This window comes from Cryptotermes secundus, unplaced genomic scaffold (genome assembly GCF_002891405.2).
Source record: "Cryptotermes secundus unplaced genomic scaffold, Csec_1.0 scaffold1698, whole genome shotgun sequence".
Lineage (NCBI taxonomy): Eukaryota > Metazoa > Arthropoda > Insecta > Blattodea > Kalotermitidae > Cryptotermes > Cryptotermes secundus.
The window spans coordinates 5,071-12,689 of NW_019723943.1; the positions used below are offsets into that span (position 1 = coordinate 5,071).

Below are 7,619 nucleotides of genomic sequence, written 5' to 3' on the forward strand. Positions count from 1 at the left end.
CATATGACCAGATATGTATTGCTGTTTGATAGTTACGGTCTTCTTTTATGTCGAGCGCCCTCTCTGACGAGAGCACGGGTCTGTCTTTTGTCAGAGTCATTGTCTGCATTAGTAAGTCATGTGTCATAATGTAAAGGATATTTACATTTTAAATGTTAAGCATGTTAATAAATGTACATAAAATATATACAGGGCCTCTGTCAGTACAGGCTCAGTACAGCAGATTATGCCCTATTTCTAGTAGCTTCGGCTACAACGGTAGTCTAGTCACTGAACTCACTTCGGCGATATATATATTACAATTGGAACAATACAGAAAAGGTTAGCATGGCCCCTGTGCAAGGATGAACTCACTGGCTCAAACTATCCTGGTTATAACATCTCGGCACGGACCACACAGAAAACGCCGTTCTTCTATTGTTGCGTTCATGTCCGCCATCGCGGGAACGTGTTTAACTAGCAGTTGTTTAGAAATGGCGACTGTTTAATTGCCTCTCTCGCTACAATAAGAAAAGATCATTATGACAAACATTGCCCTCATGCGGGGGAAAGAGACCTTTGTGTCTTTTCACACAAACATCTGAACGCAGCCACTAACTGCAGATTCCAGGTTCGTCACAGCTGGTTTAAATGTCTCTTGAAGTGCACGAATATTTGTAAACGACATAAATATAATCGGAGCAACATTCTTACCGCACTTCTAGTACTTTATCACTTCAGCAGTGTTAACGCACGTGACGTGGAGAGACTTCCTCGAACCCAAAGCACTTCCTACTCACAGGGCTGCTTTTACATTTTGGTCACAACAGTGCATTCCAAGGCATTTTGAACACATCACTGTCCATCACCAAGTGATGACTTCCATCCTCCCCTCTTCTTATGATGTAAACATCAGAAAGTTCTTCTCTGTGAATTTTTCTTAATTCCGTTAACATTCACTCTACATTTAGGCCGAATATTGTCTTATATATACGTAATTTACGAAATGAAAAGTGATATATGATTTATATTTTACATTGAAAGTCCCTTCTCCTCACTCAAATGATAATATTAAAATACATAAAACTGTAATTGTTATACCTGTCGTGTTGTACAGGTGTGAAACTTCGTCTGGAATCCCAAAAGAAGAATAAAAATTTAGGATATTTGAGGGCAGGGCGCCGTGAATATTTGGATCTGAGAGAGAGGCAGTAAGAGGTAGCTGAAGGGAACTATTTATGCAATTGTTGTATAATGAGGAGCTTCATAGTTATTACGTTTTCTGAAATAATTTTAGGAGACCAAAGTAAGGCGGATATGATGAGCAGGGCTTATAGCACGAACAACAGCTGCGGTGATAGATATCTCTAACAAGCTGTTATAAGCACGGCAATGAACCTTCTGGTTTTTAATAGACGGGAAATTTGTCAACTAGCTCAATGACCGTTGGCTTCTTAAAAAGGTGTCTGTAAGTAAAAAAACCACAAGGTTTGAATAGATAATATGGTTATATGCATACCAGACCTTACGATTCTAATGTACAGAATTGCAAACCCAATAAGGCAAAGAATAAGTCACACTGAAGAGTTATTTTTTGTTTGGATATATCACCGTGTATTCCGTTGAAAGTCAACAGAATTTTCGGAGGAATATTTCGACTCCATCTTCAGGGTTAAAAAGTAAACCAGGAAAAAAAACTGGATAAAGCAGGCAGCATCGTTTCTTACTTGGCTTGCCTCTTAACCCCGAACATGGAGATGATCTCTTCCTCCGAAACGTCGGTTAACTTTCAGTCGGTCGATTACGTGGCTTAATAATCCAGAACTATTCATAATTTCCGCTGTGGAAGCCTCAGAACTGCCTGACACGCTGCGCCATTTAAAGTAACACAAATTTCAAAACCGTATCCATGAGTTCTGAGATTTCCAAGGTGATGAAGATTTAGATTGTAAACGTATGTATCAAGATAATATATAATTTGTTATCAATTATCTTCTGAAGGCAGAGGCGTCGTATTCCTGCAGAACGCTGGTACTTCCTTTCCAGTCGTCACGGTGTGATAACTCGGTAGAACACCCAGCATCTATATCAGGGTATATATTTCTCCTGAATATGTTTAAATTCAGTAGGCAAATAGAACTAAAAGGTTTGAGGCTTTCACGGCGGTGACTATGAAGAAAGCAGTCTTCTGGGATTTGGCACCGTGTATATGTGGTGTTNAAAAGGGTTCATAATGCAAAGAATTTTTTCATCTAAATAGTATCACATGTTCATATCTCCGTGACCAATAGTAACGGGTTCTGCATTGGATTATTGGATTTATTGGCGCCTTGTTTTACAGTCTCGCTTATTCACAATCAATTATAGCGCTTTCGTTAATCTACTCACTTCACAAATCACTAGGACACGCCATCCGTTTCCTGGCAACGGATTTGTCACAGGAACTAGCAATTGAAATCACTGTGAAGTCTTCTTGTCATTTCTTGTTCAATCACCTTGGAGTACCGACCCTCCAGAATTTGACCCGGGTCTCGAATTGCATTTCTTTAATCCCCCTAGCTACAAACAGACTCTCGTTATATAGCCTCTGGTCGGAACCCATAGAAAACACTTGTCACGTGTCAGAATATGTGGCGCGGACCACATAGAAAACATCTCTTCTGTTGTCAAAATGCGTGTCTATTAGCCCGTTTCCCAACACGGCATGGCCCGGACCACACTGAAAACACTTCTTACAATACCCTTTCTATTGTTGCATGCGCGTATTTCAGACGTTGCCTAAAAATGGGTCTACATGTCACAATAGCTTATACTACAAGAACTTTTAGCTTCGAAATTATTAATATTCAGCTCTTTATTTATTAGTTAAAAATTAAATTTAATGGAATATTCATTTCGGCTTAAGCTCCCTGTACCGGGAGTTGTTATCTAACCTGTGGATGGAAGTACGTGTTTTAAGTGTGCTTGCATCACTGTTAACCATTTTGATCTCTACATACCCCCCCCCTTCAGGGCTTTTACCATGGGCTAATCCCTGTGCTACAAAAGCACTTCGTGCTGAATTGACTTGGCAAGTAATTCCTAAATCCTGAAATATGCTGACAGACATAACCCATTAGAGGAAAAGCAGGATTTAACCGAGAAACTTCGACTGTCTGTCTGCTCGTTTGTGTTTATGGTCGCAGCAAGTGCGAATGACGATCATGTCACCACGGTACAAGTGAGGATTTTGTCAAGATCTGAAACATGTGACCCTGTAACGGACTTCACAGTGTCCACGTGACTCCTTTACAAGTAGGCAATCTAAAGTCGTCCAGTACGGCTTTTATTCGAATAGACGTAATGTTATACTAACACATATGTACCCCATTATGAAAGTATTGTAACGAATTTTGCTCGAAGCATTGCTAGGCAACTGCTCGGTAAACATGTTCCAACGCGCAACAATGGAACGAATGATATAGCTCATTGCTAGACAGCGACCAGCGTCCCAATGGACTGGCGAGATAGCAGTCACGTGACTTGTGTTTTCTATGTGATCCGTGGGAAGCCTATATAAGGAGGATCTGTTGTAGGAGTCCCATATGGGGCTCGAAACCAAGACTTACTGACTGATTGACTGACTCACCGTCAGAGCCTATATAAGGAGGATCTGTTGTAGCTTCTGGGGCTCGACACCAAGACTGACTGACTGTCGCAATGTGACTTTGACTTTGACTTAGAGTAGTTCCGTGCAGTGCAGTTGAGAGTACGAGGACCAGAATGGATCGTGTCTTTAGTTAATTGTGAAGATTAATTAAGTACAGATTAGCACAGAGGAGTAGAGAGTGATTGAAGACGAAATAACAAGAAGACTTCATAGTGGTTTGCAGCGCTAATTTCTGTGTTGAGATCCGTTGCCAGAAGACGACTGGTGAAGACGGAGAACCTTGGCACATCGCCCACTATTTGGCCTATTGTACCAGCCCAGGATGATAGATGATGATGATGATGATAATGAGTAAAGCAGTCGGCGGAATGAGAATTGGCAGGGGAAGCCGAAGTACTCGGAGAAAACCTATCCTAGTGTCACTTTGTCCACGACAAGTCCCACATACCTGACCTGGGCTCGAACCCGGGACACCGCGGTAGGAAGCCGGCGACCAACCGCTTGAGCTATGGCGCGACCAGCGATAACAGTAACAGTTCGTAATAATAGACCGTTAATGATGAAATTTGAAGCAGAATTTTCCGGAAACGTCTGTCAACATNACTAATGTCGAGTCGAGTAAAGCCAGCTGGAGGTGATACGTTCCTCCGAAACGTCGGTTAACAATATCTACACGGCGCCACATCCCAGAAGACTGCTTTTTTCATTAGCTTCCTTGACTTCTCATGGGGGTGTCAAACTTTGTCCCTCATCTCAAGGAAAGAACATGGGTTACAAATGTTTTAGAACAAAGTGCTGAGGAGAATACATTGGCTTGGGTGACAGGGAAATGGTGAATTTCATTATTAAATAGAATGTTTTGGGTGGACAATATAGCACGCACGGAGAACCGGGATATTTTAATCTGAAGTTTTCACATAAGAGACATTTTGTTAAAAGCATGCAGTATACTAAAGGACGATATTAAATTTGATTTCAAGGAAATGAAAAGTGATAATATGGATGGGATTCAACTAGCTCAGCGGGTTCAGTTGCGAACTCTTGTGAACACGGAATTACACTTGGATATCCATAAAAATAGGGAGTTTTTTAAGCAACTGAACTAACTCCATTGAGTGAAGTCCTTTCTTAGAAGCTAAGTCACTAATCTAGTCAAGAAGTTTCCCTGAAGATTCCTTTCCGCGTTCAAAATAACCAAAAACTGGTCACTGTCCTGAGCCAGATTAATCCGATCCACACTCTCTCGCCATTTTCCTTAATCATTCATTTTGTTATTTTCCCCTCCGTACCTGTTTCTTCCAAGTTCTCTTTCTGTCCCATCACGAATGATTTTTGAAGATTATTTTATAGCACAAACTACAAACTCCTTGGTTTTAGTTCGCAAGCGAACTATACCGACCGAATGACCACACTTTGTCGGATGAGTTAATGCCAACTTTAGCGGATAGAGGGTGTCGCGTGGTCAGCGCAACGAATCCCCACGGCCGTTAATTTCGGTTTTCTAGACCGGAGCCGTTATTTTCTCGAAATAGCTGCTCAATTATTATTTCGGCGCACGCAGATCTTTTATTTTTTTTTTAATTTCACACAAGATGCCTTTCTCCTTTTCAGATATCTGACATCTGGGTATTGTATTGTATTGGAGAGGGTGGGTTTCCCCATGCACTTAGACCAACTGTGGGTCCATTGTGCGTCCCCCTATGATATTCTACCAGTCTCTATTCCATACTGGTATTGGTGCGTGCCATCAGTCCCGACTGAGCCAGCGAGTTCGGCCTCTACACTCTCAGCGGTATCTCGATGCTTCCCCCATCTACCAGAGGCGTTAGAGACTACTGTTGGGTGGGAAATGTCCTGAATTTGGCTCAGTGGTCCCCTTGGGACATGAGGTTCTTTTACGTGCCGTAAAGCTACGACACGGGACCCACGGCTTAAAGTCTCTCCCGGAGGACTTGTTCCATGAATTTTTCCGCCCTTAAAAATTCCACGACCTCCGCCGGGTTTGAACCCGCGTATCTTGAGTCACGAGGTGGGAACGTTACTCCTAGACTACGGAGGGCGCTCTGACGTCTGGGTAACTGTGCTTTCTAAATCTTTGCTCCTCTTCTTGGTGGAATCTGCAGATCAGAAGTTAGATCGAAACAGACTGGAGATAACATACAGAATCACATGACATGACAATCACACCCGTTTCGTTTAATACAATAATTTCCTTTCCCTTTATCCACTCTCGTAGCAGTTCTAGATGAATCAGTTTTTCTTCTAAGATGATGACAATCTGAAACTGTCAGTGACGTCATTCCTAAATCGGTTTCTTTGTGAGATCTTATACAAAATCACGCTCGCGTAATTCATACTAATACGTGGTCAGACAATAAAGTTCGCGAACTCATTGTGGTAAGATTGCTACATACCTCATTGCTGAATAACACTGTGATCGCCTTCAAAGTACTCCCCTTGTGAAGCTATGCACCGATACCAGTGCCTAGTTCACTCTTCAAAACAAATTTGGAACTGGTTTTGTAGAATGCGCTTCAGAGCTGCCGTCGTATTACTCTCAATGTCATCAGTGTCATCAAAATGTCTCCCTTCCAATAATTCCTTTATCTTCGGGAACAGAAGAATGTTATCTGGGGCTAGATCGGGTGAATAGGGAGTTTGTCCCAGCACAGTTATTTGTTTAACAAGAAATTTAATGTTCGTTGCTCTAATTCAAGCTCCGACCTATATATCAACAACAACACAGCTGTAAAACGTTGATATGCCAACGTCATCAAACCATACTGAGGCGTCTGTCTACTGCTGTCATGGAAAGCATACGGTGGCGAGTTCGCGAAATTTATTGTCAGACCTCATATTCGTCTGGATGCCTAAGTAAAAAAGTTACAAGATGCTGCAGAACTTTGTACACCGCGTGTCCCAGCCCTGGAGCGGCCCCGCCCTCGTTTGCTTAGAGAAAACGTTAATATCCATTCTTCTGTCCCCTTTATCTTATGCTGAGCCGCGCAGCTTGACAAATGGCATGTCAGTCTCACGTTTGAGCAAACTCGAATGTACAGTCGCTACTAGAACTGTGCTTCAACCGAGAGCCGAAGAAAGCCGACTGACATAGTTTTTGTGACAGCCAGTATCTCTTTCCGAATATGTGTAAATTTCTTTCTGACGGAGCAGGTTAACGTAGCGGTAACACTCAGGAATTGAACGCGCGAGGTTCTTCTTTCGACTCTAGCCCTGGAAAATGGCTACGCTTACTGATGTTTATCATTGTTTTCCTCAGCTCTACTTTAATGCCGGGATGATATCATCATTAACCCATGATCGCTTCCTTCCAAATACGTTCTAATCATCATTCTTCTGTCACTCTAGTATTCGACCCCATAAAGTCTAGATGCCGGTCACGGTAGCCAAGCGGTCTAAGGCATGCACCGTCTTCGCTCGCTCGGAAGCCGGGATCGTGGGTTCGGATCTGTTTCCTGTGAGGTACGAACTGAATTCTTATATATTATTCTTATACACTGCCGGTCACGGTAGCCGAGCGGTCTAAGGCATGTACTGTCTTCGCTCGCTCGGAAGCCGGGATCGTGGGTTCGGATCTGTTTCCTGTGAGGTACGAACTGAATTCTTATATATTATTCTTATACACTGCCGGTCACGGTAGCCGAGCGGTCTAAGGCATGTACTGTCTTCGCTCGCTCGGAAGCCGGGATCGTGGGTTCGGATCTGTTTCCTGTGAGGTACGAACTGAATTTTTATATATTATTCTTATACACTGCCGGTCACGGTAGCCAAGCGGTCTAAGGCATGCACTGTCTTCACTCGCTCGGAAGCCGAGATCGTGGGTTCGAATTCAACTCAGAGCATGGATGTTTAGTGTTGTTATTAAAAAGGTAAAAAAGTAAAAGTAAAGTTATACTTGTAACAGGCCTTGAAGGCCATAGCTTTGTGAGATGTTGAGGCTCCCACATTCTCTAGACAATCGGCTCAGAAATGG

General features: G+C 42.7%; 1 non-coding gene across 1 annotated transcript; it reads left to right on the forward strand.

Annotated features, from left to right (window-relative positions):
- The first annotated feature begins 274 nt into the window (after positions 1 to 274).
- LOC111862235 lies at positions 275 to 377 on the forward strand. The gene has a single exon (XR_002842393.1). It is a non-coding gene; the product is annotated as a U6 spliceosomal RNA (small nuclear RNA).
- Positions 378 to 7,619: the final 7,242 nt, after the last annotated feature.